The 22,875-nt window shown below is 44.9% G+C and overlaps 1 long non-coding RNA gene across 1 annotated transcript; it reads left to right on the top strand.

Moving 5' to 3' along the window:
• Positions 1–274: 274 nt before the first annotated feature.
• Positions 275–18,801, top strand: LOC311235400. The gene is made up of 3 exons (XR_014620158.1): positions 275–426; positions 13,625–13,684; positions 18,728–18,801. It is a non-coding gene; the product is annotated as an uncharacterized lncRNA (long non-coding RNA).
• Positions 18,802–22,875: the final 4,074 nt, after the last annotated feature.

Raw genomic sequence — 22,875 nt, 5'->3', positions numbered from 1 at the left:
AGGCGGTTAGTTGTGTGTCGGGGGGGTATGAGTCTGTGGCTGAACGTGCTTCTCATCTTGACTAGCTCGTCGTAGAGAGGGTGGTAGGGGTTCTCCAGGATGGCCCGCCAGCTTCCTTCTCATCCCCCTCCCTGACATACACAACATACAGATATAAAAATCTAATCTAATCAGGACATTTATGACATGCAATGCATGACATACAGATATACAGTACTGTTACAGTGTCGGTCTCTCTTTGTTTAATATAATTTCTCTCTATCCAGGGTTTCCAGTCCTTCTCCAGTCCCAGTGTATCTCCAGACTTACCCAGTATCGCTGTCCATCCTCTACGTGACTTCAGGAATGTGAGTGATGCTGTTTCTGAGCTGAGAGACGAACTGAAGAACATCCTGAAGGATACGTGGCCGAAGATATCAGCAGAAGGTGAGATGAATATATACACTGTTGTAAAACATGAAGATATGATTGATTGATTGAAAAGTTTATTAACAGATTGCAGAATGGGTACAGTACAGTACAGCTCAATACATACAATTGTTAAGGGGATGCAGACCAGAGAAAGACTTTCGTCTTGTTTACATCAGGGTCCCCCATTTTCAATTCGACATACAGATAGACAGTACTGCTACATCTATACATTTATGACATATCAGATTTGCAAATACAGTACTGTTTGTGATACAAAAAGTGTCCAGAAAAAGAGTGTATATACATTTGAGTAGAAACTGTACATTGGGGGAGGTTGGGTGGGTGGGGTGGGCATTGGGTGGGTGGGTGCGTGGGGGCTGTACATTGGCGGTGTGGGGGGGGGGGGGGGACACTGTACACTGTACATTGGAATACTGACAAAGCCATACTTGGTCATTTACTGTACAAGGAGGAGAATCAGGAGTATCAGGAGAAGGTGATGAATATATAGACTCTTGTAAAACATGAAGATATCAGGAGAAGGTGAGATGAATATATACTGTTGTAAAACATGACTGTCAATGCAGGCTACACTCCAGCAGGTTCTATGATAACATATAAACAATGGGCCTCATTCAACAATACTCTCTTATTATTTTTCTTATATTCTTGCTTACCTGTCTGTTAAGAGAACAATAAGAAAAGCCACCGCCACATTCATCAAGCCGTTCTTAAAGTCCAAATCTGTTCTTACCCAGGTTTTTTGAATGGTGAATCCCACTCATTCTAAACTGGATGCGCGTTCTCGCGCAAGTCATTTTCATACAGAGACACGCCTCGCGGGCTCATTATAATATGAGAGCCGTGGGTCTGCATTGTATATGAGCGGATCCCCCGGCCGTATTCAAGCGCTGGAGCGCTTTGCGATGGATCAAAATTAGATAGGAATCAAATGTATTGTCATAATGTGTAGTCTCACATTCTCAGAACACAGTTCAGGAACTAAAGGCTGAGTTGGAGCTGAAGGCAGGGACAGAACAAGCCAGACAACCACACAAAGAAGATTCTGCCGTTGAATCCAGTTCTTCCTCTTCCTTAGAATCCTCTGACTCGGACCAAGAAGAGTCTCGATCACCAGCCAAACAACACAAAGCAAATCAACAGCCCATCACTACCAGCCCTACTAGCCAGGAACTCAAACCTCCCACCATGACTGAAGGCAAGGACCAGAAGGACGCAGTCCTGCAATACCTCCTGGCGTCAAAAGAGGCCACATCCCTGGTAATAGCCAAGAACCTGGGCCTGAGGAGCGCCAAGCAGGTCAACCCAACCCTCTATGCGCTGAAGAAGCAAGGCGAGGTCACGAAGAACAGCGACGTCACCCCTATCCTTTGGGACCTGTCCGACCACCTCAGAGAGAGGATGGAGCGGAGCCTCAAAGCCGCACAGGGCGCCCCAGTCGAGAGCCTGAAGACCGCGGAGGAGGACAGCACCGGAGACGGGATGAAAGGGTCTGCTGCTTTCCTGCCGGCACCACCAGCCGCAGGGTTCGAGCCTAGAGCACTCCTCCGTGAGGGTCGGCAGTAGGCCTGCCGCGATAAGCAATAAATCGATTAATCGGCGTGATAATTAAAATGAATGCAATGATTTTGACGGGCGCGATTAATTGCTATTTGCGCGTTTGTTTTAATGAGGCGGAACCAGTACCCCTTGTCAGTCACTCTCCGTGTGGGGGGCCGCTGGCCTTACTAGAGCACAGCACGGGAGCTCCGTGGGGCAACGCCACATAGCTTAACTACATTTCTCAATAGTGTTGCTCCTTTTAACCAAGTAGCGTTCTTTGTAGTGTAACGTTAGGTATTTTTAGACCCAAGTAGTTACTCGCTACTGCCCGGAGAAACTGGACTGCTAAATAAAGATTAAAGATCTAGCGTTGACGCTATCCAATGCTAACAACATTAGCTAAATAGCTAACAAACTAAATACAACGTATAGCATAGCTACAACACAGAATAACGTTAATACAATTACATGCATCATTGTTTACAATGAACGGGTGGGGCTAGTCAAAGGACTGGACACGGGGACAAGTTAAACATGAATTAATTTATTATAACGGGTAGTTTCGAGTCGTGCTGCAGTAAGTAAGTAAGTAAGTAAGTATTTATAAAGCACCTTTCATACATGTCATGTAGCTCAAAGTGCTGTACACAATTATAGGCATATATAACGTTAAAAGCAATAAAGTCACAGTGATCAGTTAAGATCAATGTTTAAAAAAAATAATAATAATAATAATAATAGTAACGTAAAAATGAAAATAACGTAAAAACAGTCATTTGCTTACCAGTTTGGGAGAACAGGTCCGCACAAACATTTCCGCTCAGTGGCAACCGGAAGTGCACTAAACCAATGCACTTGTATGGTAGGTAGCAATGTTTAGCTCTTATAACGCTAGTGTAGTTACGTTTTTATCAGTGGTCATAGTTGGGTCCATAGTGCTTTACCAAGTCCCATGGATCCATCAGTGGCCGTGTATTGTGGTAGAAAGAAAGAAAAAGAAAAACGTATAAAGAAAACAGTCTAAAGTTTGAAAGTTTGGGAGGTCCGCAAAAACACGACCGTTCAGCTCAGAAGCTGAGGCGTGTCAAAAACTTTTGAAAAACTGGAGGCGTGTCTCCTATGTACCCGTTCCTTCATCTAAAAAGTTTGAAAGTTTGGGAGGTCCGCAAAAACACGACCGTTCAGCTCAGAAGCTGAGGCGTGTCAAAAACTTTTGACAAACTGGAGGCGTGTCTCCTATGTACCCGTTCCTTCATCTAAAAAGTTGGGTCCACAAGGCTTATCCTAGCCTCATGGATCCATCAGGTTTTTCCAAGCCATAACTATTTGTAAGCTAGACTGTATAGGTACGTTTTTAATTTTCCTTTAAAAATGTGTATAGAGCTGGCGTTTCTGATGTGTGTTGGTAGTGTGTTCCATAGTTTTGGGGCATAGTTGGCAAATGCCATACTTCCTATCCTTTTTTGGTTTCTGGGCGTGTCTAGTAAACCTGTAGTGGATGACCGTAGCGTTCTTGAGGGCAGATAACTAACTAGGGAATTTGCTATGTATTTTGGGCCTTGCTCATTAAGAGCTTTATATGTTAGGAAAAGGACCTTAAAATCAATTCTATGAGTTATTGGAAGCCAGTGCAGAGTGGCCAGGACTGGAGTGATATGTTCTCTTCTCCTTGTATGAGTTAGTAATCGAGCTGCAGAGTTTTGGATAAGCTGAAGCTTCCCAATGGTTGCTTTGGGAAGACCAGTGAACAGTGCATTACAATAGTCAAGCCGACTTGATACAAAAGCATGAATAAGTTTCTCTGCATCCTTTTTATTTACGAAAGGTCTTACTTTCGCTATGTTTCTTAGGTGGAAGAATGACGTTTTCATGGCCTTATTTATATGAGACTTAAAGGTCAGGTCTGAGTCCAAGATGACACCTAGGCTTGTAACCTCAGTCTTTACATAGGATGACAGACTCCCCAGGTTTTTACAAAGCACTTCCCTTTTCGCTTTTGGGCCGATCAATAGGATTTCGGTCTTGCTTTCGTTTAATTTTAGGAAGTTATTGTTCATCCACTTGTTTATTGCTAACAGACAATTTGTAATGGACTGTATGGCTGTAGTGTTATTTGGTTCTGCGGAGATATATAGTTGTGTATCATCAGCATAACTATGGAAGCATACATTGTGGTCTCGAATGATGTCCCCGAGGGGCAGCATATATAGTGAGAAGAGTAATGGACCAAGGCAGCTTCTTTGTGCGACTCCAAAATTGCTGTCATGTTCCTCGGATACATTGTCTCCAAGCTTAACATAGAACCTTCTCCCCTTAATGTATGTTATGAGCCAATTTAGTACATGATCGGAAAAGCCAACCAGTCTTTCAAGACGACTGATCAAGATATTATGGTCAATCGTATCGAACGCTGCACTAAGGTCCAATAGGACAAGAATTGAGACTTTGCCAGCATCGGAGTTTAGCCTGAGGTCGCTAACTATTTTGGTAAGGGCAGTTTCAGTGCTGTGATTTGTTCTGAAACCTGATTGTAGTTCCTCCATGATGTTGTTATCTTTGAGAAAGGAGTTTATTTGTACTGAGACTATCTTTTCTAATATCTTGCTGATAAATGGAAGGTTCGATATTGGCCTATAGCTTTTTAGTTCGTTTACATCTAAGTTTGTTTTCTTTAGTAGTGGTTTTACTACAGCCGTTTTAAATTCATCTGGAAAAGTGCCTGTTTGAAGAGACATATTTATGATTTCAAGGACATGATTTGAGACACTATCAAACACCCGCTTGAGAAATGCTGTTGGTATAGGATCGAGGCAGGAGGTGGCGGAATTACACTCCGAGACAATCTTACAGAGGTCAGGTAATGTAATACATGTGAATTCCCCCATAGTTATCTCAGGTGGGGTTTCACTCACAGCCAGATCTATATCAGCGGTAATGCTTGCTCTAATCAATGATATTTTTTCATTAAAGAAAACTGCGAACTCTTCACATTTTGTGGCTGATTGCTGCGGTATATGGGGGGGTGGTATGTTAATCAGCCGGTCAATGGTGGAAAAAAGTACCCTGGAGTTACCCATATTTTCTGAGATCATTTTGGAAAAATATTCCTTTCTCGCAAGTTGTATTGCCTTATTGTATGCGCCCATGGCGTCTTTGTATAAATTAAAGTGAGCTGTGAGTTTGAGTTTCCTCCATTTTCGCTCGGCTATCCTACATTTTCTCTTGTTATCTTTAACATTGGTTTTATTTAGCCATGGAGAGATTCTATCAGTTTTTACCTTTTTAACCTTTAGAGGGGCAACAGTATCTAACACAGTTGACAAGGTGCTGTGGAAGTTTTGCACTTGCTGATTTAAGGAGGATTCACTGCATTGGTCATATGATTTCATCATACTAGAGAATTTTGCTTCAGCTCTAGCGTCCAGAAGCCTTCTGTGAACTAGGAATTCGCTTCTGGTCTTATGTAATATTAGGCTTGTACCATAGAACACACAATAATGGTCAGAAATTGGAATTTGTTTTACTGATATATTCTCAATGTTTAGCCCTGTTGTTATTAGTAGGTCCAGAGTGTTGCCATGTTGGTGGGTGGCCTCGTGAACATGTTGCATCAGTCCAAAACTGTCCAGTAGGTTCAGAAACTCACAACCCCTGGGGTCATCCTTTTTGTTGATATGAATGTTTAGATCTCCATTAAGAATGATTCTATCATACCTGGTAATGCAGATCGATATGAGTTCTGAAAATTCCTGTATGAAGAGTGGCGAGTACCTTGGTGGTCGATACAATGTCACACATATTACTGGCATTTCTGTTTTCAATACAATAGCAAGGTATTCAAATGATAAAAATGTTCCCAGGTCAATATCATTGCACACAAATTGAGTGGAGATGATTGCTGCTATTCCGCCTCCCCTCCCACTCTGTCTGTTTGATTGATAGAATTTAAAATTGGAAGGGCAGGTCTCAATCAGTGTTGCTACACCAGTGATATTGTCTAACCATGTCTCTACTAAAAACATACAATGTACACCATGTTTTACTATGAGTTCATTTATCAGAAATGATTTTTGTTTCAGCGCTCTAACGTTGAACAGTGCTAGTTTTAGCTGTACAGGTTCTGTAGTGGGGTGTGAGATAGTCTGTGGTTGAACACTGATATTGATAAGGTTAGATTTACATATGGGACGTGATAATGAGTAATTGATTAGTCTTTTGGTGATCAGAATCGGGATGACACTCAACGTGTTTTTTTGTAGTTTAGGCTGCTTCTGTATATAGTCTACAGAGCTAGATATGGTTGGTTGTCAGGCCAGTGATGCTATACTTTGTATGACGTTATGTATTAGCACATTTACCCTTGATATGTTTGGATGGATGCCATCGGGTCTGTAATGGTCTTTCCTGGACCAGAGCAGATCAAAGTTATTTATATAGCAAAGTCCTATAGTAGTACAGTGGGTCTGTAGCCATTTGTGCAACCAGAACAGACGGCTAAATCGCTCAGATCCACGACCTATGGATGGAATGGGGCCAGACACAATGCATATTTTACCCAGGCTTTCAATAGTGAGTATTAGTGATTCAAAGTCAGATTGGAGTTTAACGGATTGTCTAGCCATTACGTCATTTGCTCCGATATGAATGATAACGGTGTGGGCGGACGGATATCTCTCGATGATTTCGGGAGTACACTCAAGTAAGTCAGTAACTTTTAAACCGGAAAAACAATACGTAATGCCGTGTGGTATTTGCAAAAACCTGGTGATGGAATCTCCGATGAGTAGGATCTCTGGCTGTTCCTGGATGCATTCCCTGTCGTAGATGGCCAGGTTTCTATGGTGAAAAGCCGCAGGAGTAGCGTCTGCATTGCTGGCGGAGTTAGACGGTTGGTCGGGCAGCAGCGCCGTGTGGAGGGGCTCGTTCACAGCGGCATTTCCATCGATGACACTCGCCGTTTGAATGATCATACTGGTATGGGCTGCAGAGCACCGCAGACGAGGACGTTTAAACTTTGGGGAGTCGGACCCATCGCGTGAGTCTGGGGAGCTTGGCGATGCGAGAGCAAACAGGGCAGAGCGCTTTCTGCTCTGGGTTGTAGATATATTTCCATGGTTGAGTCGTGAGCTGGAGAGGGCCGCCGTCCTGGCAGCTTCGCTTGGAGCCTGGCTAGTAGCTAGGCTAGTAGCTAGCATCGGATAGTCTTTGAGCAAAGCTACTGTACTAGCAGCAGGAGACGGAAGCGAGGGAGAGCCTAGGAGGCTGGAATCATTACAAAGAGGATTGAATCGGTTTGATAGTTGAGGTGAATCAAAGGGATCATATAGAGGAAGGGAGAGCTTCCTTCGGCCCCTCACCACTGTCGCCCAGGAGGGACTACTGGTGCAGCCTGCGTCCGCTTTTTCCATGCTAGCCAGCTTGGACATGAGCTCCGTTTGACGCTTGAGAAGATCCATTACTAGTATCTCGATGGTCTTCAGTTCCGTTCGCATTTCTGCGACATCTGATGTTGGAGCCATTTCCTCAGGGGAGTTTAGCACTGTGAGTACTGTAGCGTGTAGCTGTAGCTATGGCAACAACAAGCGCCGATAGCTTTAGGTCACGTCCAGTAAAAAGTCACATAAAACCAATAAATCCAACAGTATAAACGATAAGAGCAAAAGTCACAGTGATCAGTTAAGATCACTGGTTAAAAAATGGTAGAAAGAAAGAAAACAGTCTAAAGTTTGAAAGTTTGGGAGGTCCGCAAAAACACGTCCGTTCAGTAGTAACCGGAGTGTAGTGGATCCAACCAACTAACACACAGGAATGCAGGAGGAGGAGCTTGTGGTAGTGAAAGGGTTAACTGTATGCAGTGCCTATGCACCACAGCTATTCTATTATATACGGCTTTGACGCTTCCTCCTCATTGTTGATTGCCTGTAGTAGCTGCATCTAACGTTAGTAGCTAACGTTAAAACTAACCTAAAGTTAGTTGTTCACCAACAATCTCAACATTTGTTTTATCATTGGCTCAAAAACATAGAACCGGACGAGATAAGTTGTCCGCTCAATACGTTCTGCTAGGCAGCTAGGATAATAACAACAATACTGGTGGGTTTCAAAGTAAAAGTCTAAAACACAGGAAAATACGTTTATTTTGTACAGCGTTTTCCTCCACGAGTACTCGAGTACATCATGTGATCAATCGATCTGGATTATTTTTGCCCATCCCTAGTTTATCCTGTGCTGAAGTCTCCATTCCAATAGAGATAGTATATATTTTGGTGTTTATTTGATTATTGTTTCACTGCCTTTTTATTTATTACGTTTCCAGTTTTTTCCTCACTTTATTAACATTTTGTACATGGTACATTAATAATACATGTACATGTTAAAAGGATGACACAAAAAGCCAGACAGAGGGCTTGTTTCCAGTTTCAGTTTGTTTTATAATAAACAATCAAACTGAGCATTTTTTTATTTAGGATATTTAAAATGTCTTCCAATGTTAAATAAAGGTTTATTGCACTTTGAAACGGTTTCCTTGCATTATTATGCTATTATTATATTAGTAAAAAAAATAAAAAGGTTAATTGAAAACGTTTGGGAAATACATTTCTCCAAAAAGAAATTCTCTAACCGGTCGCAATAATATCGCTTATCGTGATATTTTCGGGGGCAATTAATCGCCCAGCAAAATGTGTAGTCGGCAGCCACCGGGGGCCCCGGGTGAAATGGAGGACGAGACCAACGGGGGGCAATGGGCGACAGATGACATCCCAGAATTCCTCAACGCCATCCGCCGGGAGACCAATACAGATAAAGATGTTACCATGGGAACGATTGCTGTGTCTTTGGCTGCCCCGCCCCCTCAGAACCTGTGGGCCAAGCTTCAGGAGGTGAGGGTGAAGAACCCCGTCAGTGGACTCATGGAGTATGCCCAGTACGTGGGCCACAACTGAGTTCCAGCTCCTCGACCAGTCAGGGCCCTCCCATGATCCAAGGTTCCGCATGCAGGTGATGCTGGACGGCAGGTTGTTTCCCGTGGCCGAGGCCTCTAGTAAGAAGGTGGCGAAGAAGGACGCCGCTGCAGCCACCCTGTGCCTCCTCCTGGAGGGGTCAGAGGGGGGTGCAGGTGGAGGGGAGGAGGGAAGCACTGCCAGCACAGACCAAGTCATGGATCCTGTTCCTGAGACCACGGTGAGGGCATCGACCGTGTGGCCTCGGCTGTCCTAGACGTAGTAGCATTTTGTAGGCGGATCGCATAGTTAATTAGGTGGCCCACAAAAGAATGCAATTATACAGAAGGACCTCTTTAAATCGAGTCCTTAGTTGAGACTAAAGTGCATTTGTGAATATTATTGCGATGCCAGAAATGTGCTTGTCATTTTCACTAATGACTAATAATTCATTCAGCATGGGGGGGGGGGGGGGGGGGGGTGTAATTGACTAAGAGCCAATAAAGACAACTAATTGAATAGGAGGAGGCAGACTCCCAATATACTTTTAGAAAGACTTAATACGTCAATTCAAATTCCAGAATCTGATGAATCCTAGTTTAATGTCAAGGTACTCTTGTCAAAACAATAGCAAAACAATAAATAAAACGTCTGTTTCTCAAGTACATTCAAGTACTGTATGTCATAATTACATAAAAAATATTGTGTGTGATTATACTTTCAGAAAAGTGATTGGTGCTTTAAACGATCACATTTGGGGGGGAAAGCCCAGATAGATTTTTTTTACTTCGACACCACAACCTTTAACTTATACCACCACCTTAAAGCGGACAAAAGGCACTAGAGAACACTTAAATTCACACCCTTTAATTAATGAAGCAAACTCTAATAATTTATAATAATAATAATACACTGTTTGTAAAGCACCTTTCATACAAGAATTGCAGCTCAAAGTGCTTCACAGCAGTACAAAAAGACAGGCATAAAATGAGCACAACATTGGCAGATCAAGAGCAATGCATAAAGTGCAGACATAAAGCATAAAATAGATAGCAGTAAAATAGACAAAGTCAAGGTAAGACATAGAACATTAAATCACATCGTTTTTCATATTAGGATCTAAGATCTAGGGTTAACTCGATCAAATGGTTAGTAAAATAGAATAAAATAATGCAATAGTGCATTGCAATAAAATAGTTATCATCGTATTTTTTCGGGAGGCCGGTAAGGAGTGCATTACAGTAGTCGAGTCGGCTTGAGATAAAGGCATGGATCTGGTTTTCAGCGTCCTTTTGATTTATAAATGGCCGTACTTTAGCTATGTTTCTAAGGTGAAAGAATTATGTTTTTGTCAACTTGTTGATTGTGATTTAAAGCTTAGGTCTGAGTCTACCATAACACCAAGACTTAACTCACTCAAATACAGTTAGCAGCTGGATAGACTACAGATGGAAATTAGCTTCTGCTAAATCTGGTGCAAACATATTTTCATGTAACAATGATTAATTGTCAAAAAAAAAATATATATATATATATATATTTTTTTTTAAATAGATTCTGGGCTTTTAAAACATTCGGGGCTTGAGCCCAAGTAGCCACCCCCTAGCCCCGCCCCTGATATAGACGATCTCTAAATATGCGTTCTATGCTACGTATACAGTACTGCATATCTGTATGTCATGTCATAAATGTCATTATGAATTGAAAATGGGGGACCCTGATGTAAACAAGACGAAAGTATTTCTCTGGTCTGCATCCCCTTAACAATTGTGTGTATTGAGCCCTACTGTATTGTACCCAACTGTATTGTACCCATTCTGCAATCTGTTAATAAAATCTTCAATCAATCAATGGCCTGGGCGGCCAGAGCATAACTGTTCTAACAGCAATATATAATCCATTTCAGATGGAACACACGCAATAAGTTATAATAATTATTATTATTATTATTGAAAAGTTCTGTATTTTTAAAGTCGTATTTGGGGGCAATTAACCAATGATATGCTTTTTTTATTTAATTTTTATTTTGGGTAAGAGTTTCTTATTTCGGTAAGAGTGCTCTCGACCACTCTTATAATTTTGTTCTTGCCTGAGAAAAAAGCAACAATAAGAGAACTTTGCTGAATCCCAGGTAAGAACAAAGTAAGAGGAAATGCTAGTTAAGAACGAAATCTGTTCTTATATCGCTTCATGGTATGAGGCCCATTATTTCAGTAAGATGTTATCTATTTCTTCTCATTTATTTTGTTTAGATGGATCATGAAAGTATGTTTTAGGAAAGGCACTTTGTAAAGCTTGGGGGGGAGGTAGCAGAATGTTTTGTTTGTGTGAAATGGAATTTAATTACATGTTTAATGACACTAATAGAAATTGCAATCAATGGATGAATGAATGGTTCAATCAACCAATTAATCAATCCAATCAAATAGCAACAGATAACAGAACTAAAGAGTGAGAGATAGATGCATACAAATACAAATAAATAAAGACAAGTGACATCACAATAGAAACCCAGAATAAGCCTCCCTGTGAACCCACTCGTCAGGACCTCTGGAACAGCTCAAGGAGCAAATCAGAAATAAGTGATGAGCTCTATTGTTTCATCCATGTTGACAACTCTATTTATTGTACTGTTCGCTCATAGTTCCATACATAACGTACTGTGTGGAGGTATGGGGAAACACATATAAAACAAACATTAACCAAATGTTCATAATGCAGAATAAAGCCATAAGATTGTGAATCAAGCTGATTACTATGAACCGACAAACGCCCTCTTTATTAAATCAAATACCTTAAAATGGGAAGATCTTATCGATCTTAGCACTGCAATAATAATGTACAAAGCACATAAGCACTCACTTCCAAGTTGCATTCAGGAGTTGTTCCAAACTGTATTCAAATCGTGAAAAAAATAATAATAAATGTGCATACGATTTGTACATGAAACTTTGTAGGCTTTTATTTGCAAATGATGTAGGCCTACTAAATTATGTTTATTTTTTGTATATATTTTTTTGTGTGTGAAGAAATACACTCCTCGATGTCAGTTTTAGTATTTAATGACAAGGATGACGACACCCTGAAACAGAACAAAGCACAGCGAAATAAGCTGACAAAGTACCAACATAAATGCATGACATGACAACACTATCATAATGCATATATATATCGCTATATAATGTACATAAACACTCAATAGTGATATAAACAGACTCACATTAACACTTTGGATGCCAGCCACGACATAACACGTTATCAGCCCGCCCCCTGAATGCCCACCACGACAATTAGCGTGATTTTTTTTTTATTAGCGATCTGAATTCATATTTCATCAACCGAGTCTACCGTTGGGAAACCAGCCCCATCAGGAGCTCAGATGTGGAAAAAAGCGCCCCCATCGTCTCCCAGATGGTAATTCACCCTTTTGGAATGGACTCAATGAAAATGGATGAGAAAAGAAAAATCCGGAATCCACATTTGACTTCTCACGCATGTAACTGGAGATGATCCCAGTCATTGTGGACCATCAGAACAGCGGGTAATATGTGTTTACAGTATGTAGCGTTGGAGCGATCGATTTTTGGAATGGCGATCAGGAATTGGAATACTCTTTTTGGATAACATCTGATCTCGGGTAAGGAATCTATTTTACCAGTCTTAGTATAATCTGACCTGTTTTCACGGAGATATAAGCGTTTCCCCTATGTGTGATGTGGCTGTTTGGCTGTGCGAGCGATCAGGAACTATATCAGATCAGATATCAGATCGCCTATATAGCGTGCATACGTACACATATACTATCGATAATCTAGCGTTTATTTGAAAACGATTCATAAATAGGCAAAAAAAAATGTGTTTTTGTGTATTCTAGAATATTCCGTTTATTATGGAATCTTTTTATTTTCCTTGAAAACGAGGGCTTTTCAAGATGTTATTAAACAGAAATGAACCGATAAAAAAACAATCCGCTTCGACAATGTTGACTGGAAAATGAGTCATTGATAAGCGACGGGCAGATTAGACACACAGCCATAATTTAAAACATAGATTAGGCGATATTAACGCTAACATTGAAGTGGATGGTGGGCATTCAAGCACTAAATCGTGCGCCCCCTGCTGGCACTGAAAGTGTTAAGTGAAACAAAATGGCCGGTCGGCAATAATACAAAACAAAGCCGGTCGGCAATACTAATGAGACGCTGCCCCCTAGTGGCCGGCGATAAACTCTTCATCCCCCCCAGACCAGAAAGCTATGAACCGGAATAGATTAACGGTCTCAGTCCCGTATCCAACTGCCGGACTCGGGCTCGTAGCGTGTAGGCGGCCTCCTCACGCGGCTCGGCCGAGTGGGCTGGGGCAGCGTCGACTGCGGCACCGAGAGCAGTGCGCCCAGGGAGATACCCGCAGGAACGGGGTCTGCCTCGTCTATAGCCGAGTCCATCAGCCGTCTGCTGAGCAATCCCTGGGGCATCACCCAGCCTGGGTGGACAGGGGGGGGCTGACATCCCAGCGATAAACTCTTCAGTGTGTAAATAATGTAATGTAAAAAGGGGATAGGCAATTATAAGCCTCGCCTTCAGCCTACACCTTTTCGGTCATTTTAACTTTTCGTTTTTTAAATGTTCTATAAATTATGCTTTGTAAAAGAAGACAGAAATAAAATCATTCATTCATAATATGCTGTGACTGATATTTTGTGTCTCTAGTTTCTCCAGTGGCTGTTCTACTTCCACCAGCGTCCGGGACGAGAGAGTCCTTTTTACAAGGTGAGTTCCACCATGACCTCTTTCCATCACTTGTCTTGTCGTGTGTCGGCTGACAGACAGACTCTGACATAATAGAGGTTGTGTGTTTAACCATTTCACTGCCACACTACAGAAGGTTAACCCTTTACTATCACACTGACGGGTAAATATACGTCTATAATATTCTATCCAACACCTGCAGTGTTCTATCCAACGCCTGCAGTGTTCTATCCAGCCTGCAGAATGTTATATCCAACGCCTGCAGAGTGTTCTATCCAACGCCTGCAGTGTTCTATCTAACGCCTGCAGTGTTCTATCCAACGCCTGCAGAATGTTCTAGCCTGACACAATAATAATAATTAATTAATTTAATTTATATAGCGCTTCTCAATGACCCGAAGTCGCTGACAATAGTCGGGAGCAAAGTAAAAACAAAGAAACAAAAACAAAAGGAACATAAGACCATGGGGGGAACAGGGAAGACAGCATGATAGCACAAAAAGACAGGAGACAGACATCAATCAGGTTGGAGGGGGGGGGGTTTATGGGTGGGGGGGGTTGAAGGCAAGGGAGAACAGGTGGGTTTTTAGGTGAGCTTTGAAGGTGGAGAGTGTAGGGGAGTCTGATGGACTGAGGGAGGGAGTTCCAGAGTCGGGTGCAGTGCGAGAGAAGGCCCGATCACCAAAGTTTTTGAGTTTGGATGTCGGGACAGTGAGGGAGGCAGTGGAGGAGGACCGGAGGGAACGGGTGGGGCGGTAGGGAAGAAGGAGATCAGTCAGGTAGGGGGGGGGCCAGGCTGTGGAGGGCTTTGAAGGTGAGGAGTAGTGTTTTAAAGTTTATGCTGTGTTTTATTGGGAGCCAGTGGAGAGAGTGGAGGACAGGAGTGATGTGTTCACGGGACCGGGTGTTAGTGAGGAGGCGTGCGGTTGAGTTTTGGACCATTTGCAGTTTATGGAGGGAGCGGGAGGTGATGCCAGTGAGGAGGGAGTTGCAGTAGTCCAGGCGGGAGGAGATGAAGGCGTGTATGAGGGATTCAGCAGCAGGGGGGGGGGAGGCAGTGACAGATTTTAGCAATGTTGCGGAGGTGAAAATGATATTTTTACGATGGAGCGGACGTGGGGGTCAAATGAGAGGGTGGGGTCGAGGAGGACACCAAGGTTTTGGACTAGGGGGGAGGGGGTGATGGTGGAGTCATTGATGGTGAGTGTGATGGGTCCGGATCTGGTGAGGGTGGTTTTGGTGCCAATAATGAGAAGTTCCGTCTCGTCACTGTTCAATTTGAGAAAGTTGTGAGTCATCCAGGTTTTGAGTTCGGTAATGCAGGATTCGATGTGAGGGGTGGGCTGTGGGGGGATTGTGTGGTGATGTAAATGTGGGTGTCATCAGCGTAGCAGTGGAAGTTGAGGTGGTATTTACGGATGATGTGACCAAGGGGGAGAATGTAGCAGGGGGCCAAGGACTGAGCCTTGGGGGATCCCCTGTGTGACTGGGGAGGGGGAAGAGGTGTGGCCGGAGAGGGAGATGAATTGGTGTCTGTCTGTGAGGTAGGAGGAGAACCAGTCAAGTGCTGTGCCCTCAACACCCAGTTGGTGCAGCCTTTGGAGGAGGATGGAGTGACACACTGTGTCAAAGGCTGCACTGAGATCGAGTAGGATCAGGATGTTGAGGGCACCGGAATCAGCGGAGATGAGGAGGTCGTTGATGACTTTAACCAGTGCAGTTTCGGGGGGCGGCTACGTGGCGTAGGGGGCAAGGCGCTCGCCACGAATGCGGAGACGCTGGGATCGCCTGTTCGATCCCAGCGCTCCACATTGCTTTCAGTTTAGCTGGTCGTCCGTACTAATACACATTGGCCGTATTAGGGGGTGGGAAACTGATGGGTGGGGATCGGGCGTTGTGGACAGCGACTCCTACAGGTCGGTTGGTGCGCCTGCGCAGTAGAATCAGGAAGTGTCGGGGGCAGCGTGAGCCTCCCACGCGTTACTCCTCGCCACTGAGAGATCGAGCTGCGCAGGTGAAAAGATGCGACTGCTGTTACCTCAAGTACCGGAGGGGACTTGTGCTATGTATGACTTAGTCCACATTGCAGCCGGCTTGTGGGAGGCAAGAAACAGCGTTCGTGACAGGGGAGGGTTGAATTGGATGATACGAAATTGGGATGGGAGAAAAATATAGAAAAATGGGAGAAAAGGTGGATAAAAAAAAAACCAGTGCAGTTTCGGTGCTGTGAGCAGGACGGAAGCCAGACTGAAGGGGTTCGTAGAGGGTGTTGGACTGGAGATGGGAGTGGAGTTGGGAGGCAGCAATGCGTTCGAGTGTTTGAGAAAAAAGGGAGATTGGATATGGGGCGGTAGTTGGAGAGGTTGGATGGGTCGAGAGTGGGTTTTTTGAGGACAGGGGTGACAGCGGCGAGTTTATAGGGGGAGGGGACGTGGCCTAGGGATAGTGACTGGTTGAAAAGGGCGGTGAGGTGGGGGATGAGAGCAGGGAGGCAGGCTTTGGTGAGAGTAGTGGGGAGGGGGTCAAGGGAGCAGGTAGTGGTCTTGGAGGTGGTCATGAGGTCCATGATGAAGGAGGAGTCGACTGGGGCGAAGGCAGTAAAAGGGGTGGGAAGGATGGAGTCAGGTGGGGGGGAAATGATAGTGGGGGGGGGCGAGGGTGGGGGAGTTGGCGATGCAGGCAGTCAGTGAGCTGTTGATTTGAGATATTTTGTTATTGAAGGAGAGGAGAAACTAGTTGCAGAGGTCAGGGGAGGAGAGTGAGTTATTGTCCGGGGGTTGTAGGAGTTTCTTGACAGTGGAGAAGAGGGTCCGGGGGTTGCGGTTGCTGCTGTTGATGATGGTGGAGTAGTGGGCAGATTTGGCAGCTTGTAGTGCATCACGGTAGGAGGAGACGTGCTGTTTGTGGAGGTCGGCGTGGAAGGTGAGGTGTTTTTTTTTTATAGAGGCGTTCAAGTTGACGGCCGGTCTGCTTCATAGAGCGGAGTTCCGGAGTGTACCAGGGGGAGGAGGTGGTGAATGAGACGGTGATGGTTTTCAGGGGTGCCAGTGAGTCAAGGGAGTCAGAGAGAGTAGAGTTGAGGAGGAGGGCATAGTCGTCGGGGTTAGAGGGGGCGGAGTCAGGGGGAAAGGCAGAGGATATGGACTGGGACAGTGTGAGAGGGTCAATGGATTTTATGTTACGAAAAGAGATGGTGCGTTTATTGGAGTGGTGGGGTGGGGGAAGGGGAGCAGCGAAAAGGATGCAGTAGTGGTCGGAGAGTGGGAATGGGATGGGGTGAGGATTTGATATGGGTAGGGAGGCAGAGCAAACAAGGTTGAGTGTGTGGCCTTTGTTGTGGGTGGGAAGGTTGATGTGCTGGGTGAGGCTAAAACAGTCAAGGAGGGAGAGGAAGTCAGGAGTGAGGTTTGAGTTAGGTTGGTCAACATGGATGTTGAGGTCACCGGTAAGTAGGAGGTGGGTGGAGAGAGTGGAGGCTATGGTCAGGAGATCAGAAAGTTCATTTAGAAAAGAGGGATGAGGCTTTGGAGGGCGGTAAAGGAGTAGTGCAGTGATAGAGTTGGGGAGGGAGAAGGCAAGGTAGTCAAAGGATAGGATGGGAGGGAGGTTTAGGTGCAGTTCAGTGATGGATAGGGAGAGTTTATGGAAAACGGCAAGACCCCCCCCCCCCTCGGCCAGAGAGGCGGGGCTTGGCGATGAAGCTGTAGTTTGGGGGGGTAGCTTGGTTGAGGGAGTAGAAGTCCGAGGGCTGTTGCCAGGTTTCAGTGAGGAGGAGCAGGACGAGGTTGTTGTCCAGTAGTAATTCATAAATCAGAGGTGATTTGTTTGAGAGCGAGTGTTGAGGAGAGCAAGGGAAATGGATGGGGGAGCGGAGGTTATCGAGGTTAGCGGTGCGGTGGGTGGGGGTGGCAGGGGGGGCGAGAGGTAGTCCAGGAAGAGGGGATTTATGAGCCGTCAGGGAGGTGGAGAGTCCGGTTTCGATTTAGGCGGGGGCTTCTGTGGATGTTGCGACGGCGACAGTGAATGCCAGCTTTTCTGGCAGCAGTGGCAGCAGGGAGACTGTAATTGTTATTGAACGAGTGAAGATCAGCAGGAGTACATGAGAGGCGGCTGGGGGGTGGGGGGGGGGGGGGGGGGCAGTGAACAATGGGGAGAGGGGGGAGGGAGAATCCAAGGGAAAAACGGTAGGAGAAGCAGGAGTCCAAGTTGGGTATAGGATGGGAGCAGGAGTGGATTAAAAATTGGTAGTAGCTGGAGGGCGGAGAGTTGGAGTAGCGTCGTGAGCGGATCACTCCGGAGCTGCAGCTGGACACTGGGAGCACTCCGGAGCTGCAGCGGGACACTGGGAGAGCGAGTGTATTGTTGTTTTGACGAGGTGTGTAGCAGCCGGCTCCAGACCAAGCCCGCGTAGCAGGCCGACCTGACCGCGCCATACTAACAGCCAAGACCAACAGGAGAGTGGGGGCAGTAGTGGAATATCGCAGACACTCACCCGAGGAGATGGAAACCCGCAGACCAGTGCGAGGGAGTGGTGACGCCCTCGCGAGAAGGGGGTAGTAGTACAGCACGGCTAAGAAAAGAGATGCTAAGAAAAAAAGCCAGTGAAGTTACTCACCTTTTGTAGGAGTAGTGATATAATTGATACATAAATACACAATATCAAACCCATACAGAATTATTAATATACAATATCTTCTGTTGTGTGGCAGTGAAATGGTTAACCTTCGGTGTATTGTCGCAGTGAGAGGGTTAACCGTTTGGTAGTGTGATAGTAAAGGGTTAACCTTCTGTAGTGCGGCAGTGAAAGGGTTAACCTGCTGTTGTGTGGCAGTGAAAGGGTTAACCTTCGGTGTATTGTCGCAGTGAGAGGGTTAACCGTTTGGTAGTGTGATTGTAAAGGGTTAACCTTCTGTAGTGCGGCAGTGAAAGGGTTAACCTGCTGTTGTGTGGCAGTGAAAGGGTTAACCTTCTGTGTATTGTCGCAGTGAGAGGGTTAACCGTTTGGTAGTGCAGCGGTGAAAGGGTTAATTTGCTCTGATTTGATGCCCTGTATTTTTCTCCCAGACGCCTGTCCCCTCTCACTGGACCCAAACACAGTGAACGACTGGCTGACCCTGTCAGTGGAGAACAGGAAGGTGACTTGTACAAGAAACAACCACTACACTGACCATCCTGAGAGATTCTCTGACAACTATAGTCAGGTGTTGTGCAGAGAGGGTCAGTCTGCACGCTGTTACTGGGAAGTAGAGAGGAGCGGCGGCGACAGTGTTCACACAGCAGTCTGTTACAAAGACATCAAAAGAAGAGGTGCTAAGTCACGCTTTGGAAACAATAACAAGTCCTGGTGTTTGAGCTGCTTCAGTGGAGCCGGCTACGTGTTCAGACACAATAATGTTGACACTAAAGTCTCAGGCCCTCAGTCCTCCAGGATAGGAATGTACCTGGATCACAAGGCAGGTACTCTGTCCTTCTACAGTGTCTCTGACACCGTGACCCTCCTCCATACAGTTAGAACCACGTTCACACAGGCCCTCTATCCAGGGATAAGGGTTAACTGTGGAGCAGCAGAATTGATGAAGATATGGTAGAACATGACACCATCGTATCTATTTTTAAAATATAATTCATACCAATTAGAGATGTTCGATATTATCTGCCGATATTGCCATTAAAATGTAATATCGGAGATTGTTTCTTCTTTCGAATAAAAAATAAAATAAATGTAACCTTTATTTACCCAGGCAGCCAAGTAAGAACAAATTATTATATACAAAAGCAGCCTGACCAAAAAGCAAAAGCCTTTTGAGGGAAGGGAAGGGGGGGGGGCTGCAACTAAAAATAAGGTTGTGTGTACATGCATACAAGTAAATAAAATACAAAATGACAGTAGCAATAGTATACAAGGAAAATCACAATAAATAAGGGAGAGAGAACGGGCGGCTACGTGGCGCAGTGGGCAAGGCGCTCGCAACGAATGCTGGAGACTAGGGCTCGAACCTCCACATTGCATCACGATGGTTTCAACCGGAAAAAATGTGGCGGATTGTCTGGACTCTTACATATCTCGAAATATCTACAGCAAGAATTTTGGGTCTCAATGAATCCAAAATGACAATGTGGTTAGAAGTGGTGGAGAGAATAAAAGCTAGCATATAATGGTGGTGTCTGGTTAGGAGCGAATGATAATGGATGGATTATCCAAGGGGGGGCTCGGGGGGGGGAAGCGAGCGAGAGCATATGTGTGTAGGGTATTAGATAGCAGGTATTAGGGGTATATCTTGTATAAGACATTTATCTAAATGGTGATTTCATTGGATGTGCACTGTTAATTAATGCTTGTATATCTAATCTTGTGTTGTCATGTTTGTTTATGAGTTTGTTTAAAAAATAATAAAAAAAATAAAATACAAAAAATTATTACAGTAGCAATAGTATACAAGGAAAATTACAATAAATAAGGGAGAGAGAACGGGCGGCTACGTGGCGCAGTGGGCAAGACGCTCGCAACGAATGCTGGAGACTGGGCTGGAACCTCCTGTTTGAGCCCCGCGCTCCACATTGCTTTCAGTTCAGCTGGTCGTCCACAGTAACACACATTGGCCATATTACGGGGAGGGAAACTGAAGGGTGGGGATCGGGCGTTGTTGTGGACAGCGACTCCTACAGGTCGGTTGGTGCGCCTGCGCAGTGGAATCAAGAAGCGACGGGGGCAGCGTGTCCCTCCAAAGCCCAGACCCCCCGACGCTGAAAGATCGCGCCGCGCAGGTGAAGAGATGCGACGGCTGCTACCTCGAGTATCGGAGGAGGGGACTCGTGCTACGTAGGACTTAGTCCACATTGCAGCCGGCTTGTGGGAGGCAAGAAACAGCGTTTGAAAGACGGGGGAGGCTTGAATTGGACGATATGAAAATTGGGATGGGAGAAAAAATAGAAAATGGGAGAAAAAGTGGACCAAAAAAAATAAAAAATAAGGGAGAGAGAAGGAAAGAGAGAGAGGGGAAAAAGAGAAAGTGAGAGTGAGAACCAGAGGGAGAGAGAGAAGAAAAGGGGAGAAGCACAGATAATGTTTACATTTAGAATGCCTTGTTGATGCATCCAGTGAAATTAACACATCAATGCATACTTTTATTGTCAAAATTGGCGGGGGGGGGGGGGGGGGGGGGGGGGGGGGGGGGGGGGGGCTGCATATATCGTTTTCGGTTGATATCGGTATCGGGCCAGGCAACCCCCTCTAACACTCTTCTCTCTCCTTATTATTATTATTATTATTATTATTATTATTATTATTATTATTATTATTATTATTATTATTATTATTATTATCATAAAACTGGTGTGAAATATTACTCCATGTTATTTGGCCATATGCTACTTATTACCCTCTAGTGGTGAGCTGTGGTAACTGCAGAGTCTCTGCTCTGGCTTCAGTGTTGGATATCTATTCTTTTTTTTGTTCCTTTATTGTTGCCTATTTCTGTCATAAAACGGGTATGAAATATGACTTCTCTCTCCCTATGGACAATAAACATGATGTTTGACCCATAAACCCAGTGTGTGTTGTGTTGCTTGATTGATTGAAAACTTTATTAACAGATTGCAGAATGGGTACAATACAGTACGGCTCAAAACACACAATTGTTAAGGGGATGCAGACCAGAGAAAGACTTCCGTCTTGTTTACATCAGGGTCCCCCATTTTCAATTCATCATAACATATATGACATACATGACATACAGATACAGTACTGCTACATCTATACATTTATGACATACCAGATTTACAAATACAGTACTGTTTGTGACACAAAAAGAGTAAAAAAAAGAAAAGAGAGTATATACATTTGACGAAGAAACTACATTGGAAGAGGTGGGGTGGGGGGGCCTGGGTAGGTGGGGGGGCGGATGGGTAGGCGGGGGTGGGGGTGTAACTGTACATTGGATTATCGACGAAACCTTACTTTGTCCCAAGAAGAGGGTCTCGTGTATTATTGGGTTTAATAGGACATTTACTGTACATTGGAGGGGGTTGGGTTAGGACATTTACAGGGGCCAGTTTCGAATTGCAGTCTCCCGTAGGTGCTCTTTGAGAGTGGTTTTAAAAGTGGGTAGTGATTCACATTCCTTTACAGCTGTGGGTAGGGCGTTGCCAAACGTGTTTAGTCCCTTGTTTGAGCCGAATCTGGGTTTAACATGATTTGTTCAGTTCAGTTCAGAGTTTTTATTTGCCACATGGAATCATACAATCATAGTTTCTTCATTACACAATCATAAATAGTCATTCCATGGACAAAAGGAGCAGGAAGAAGAATAAATCTTATCATCTTTAACATGATTTGTGGAGCTCCCTCTGGTGTTGTGGTCGCATGGTATTCACTGACCTTTGGGAAGTATTTTGACATGTACATGGGTACCTTAGTGGTGTAGTGTATCTTGTAGACCAGGCCCATTGCAAGTTGCTGTACTCTGTCGTCTACTCTAAGCCATCCTAGGTTGTCAAAGTGGGCAGGGGTGAGGTGGGTTCTAGGAGTCAGGTCAAGCAGTAGTCTGACCAGTTTGTTTTGAGATGTTTGTAATTTGGTTTTTAGCGCCTTTGAGGTGCTTTGGTACCATGAGGTGCAAGCATAGTCGTAGTACCTCATGGACCCTGTGGGGGTCAGAACACCACCTACATGGACCCTGTGGGGGTCAGAACACCACCTACATGGACCCTGTGGGGTCAGAACACCACCTACATGGACCCTGTGGGGGTCAGAACACCACCTACATGGACCCTGTGGGGTCAGAACACCACCTACATGGACCCTGTGGGGGTCAGAACACCACCTACATGGACCCTGTGGGGGTCAGAACACCACCTACATGGACCCTGTGGGGGTCAGAACACCACCTACATGGACCCTGTGGGGGTCAGAACACCACCTACATGGACCCTGTGGGGGTCAGAACACCACCTACATGGACCCTGTGGGGGTCAGAACACCACCTACATGGACCCTGTGGGGGTCAGAACACCACCTACATGGACCCTGTGGGGTCAGAACACCACCTACATGGACCCTGTGGGGTCAGAACACCACCTACATGGACCCTGTGGGGTCAGAACACCACCTACATGGACCCTGTGGGGTCAGAACACCACCTACATGGACCCTGTGGGGTCAGAACACCACCTACATGGACCCTGTGGGGTCAGAACACCACCTACATGGACCC

This window comes from Notolepis coatsorum (genome assembly GCF_963971535.1).
Source record: "Notolepis coatsorum genome assembly, chromosome: 1".
NCBI classification, from domain to species: Eukaryota; Metazoa; Chordata; class Actinopteri; order Aulopiformes; family Paralepididae; genus Notolepis; species Notolepis coatsorum.
The sequence above is the reverse complement of the archived record's forward strand: the minus strand, read 5'-3'. Positions and strand labels throughout refer to the sequence as shown.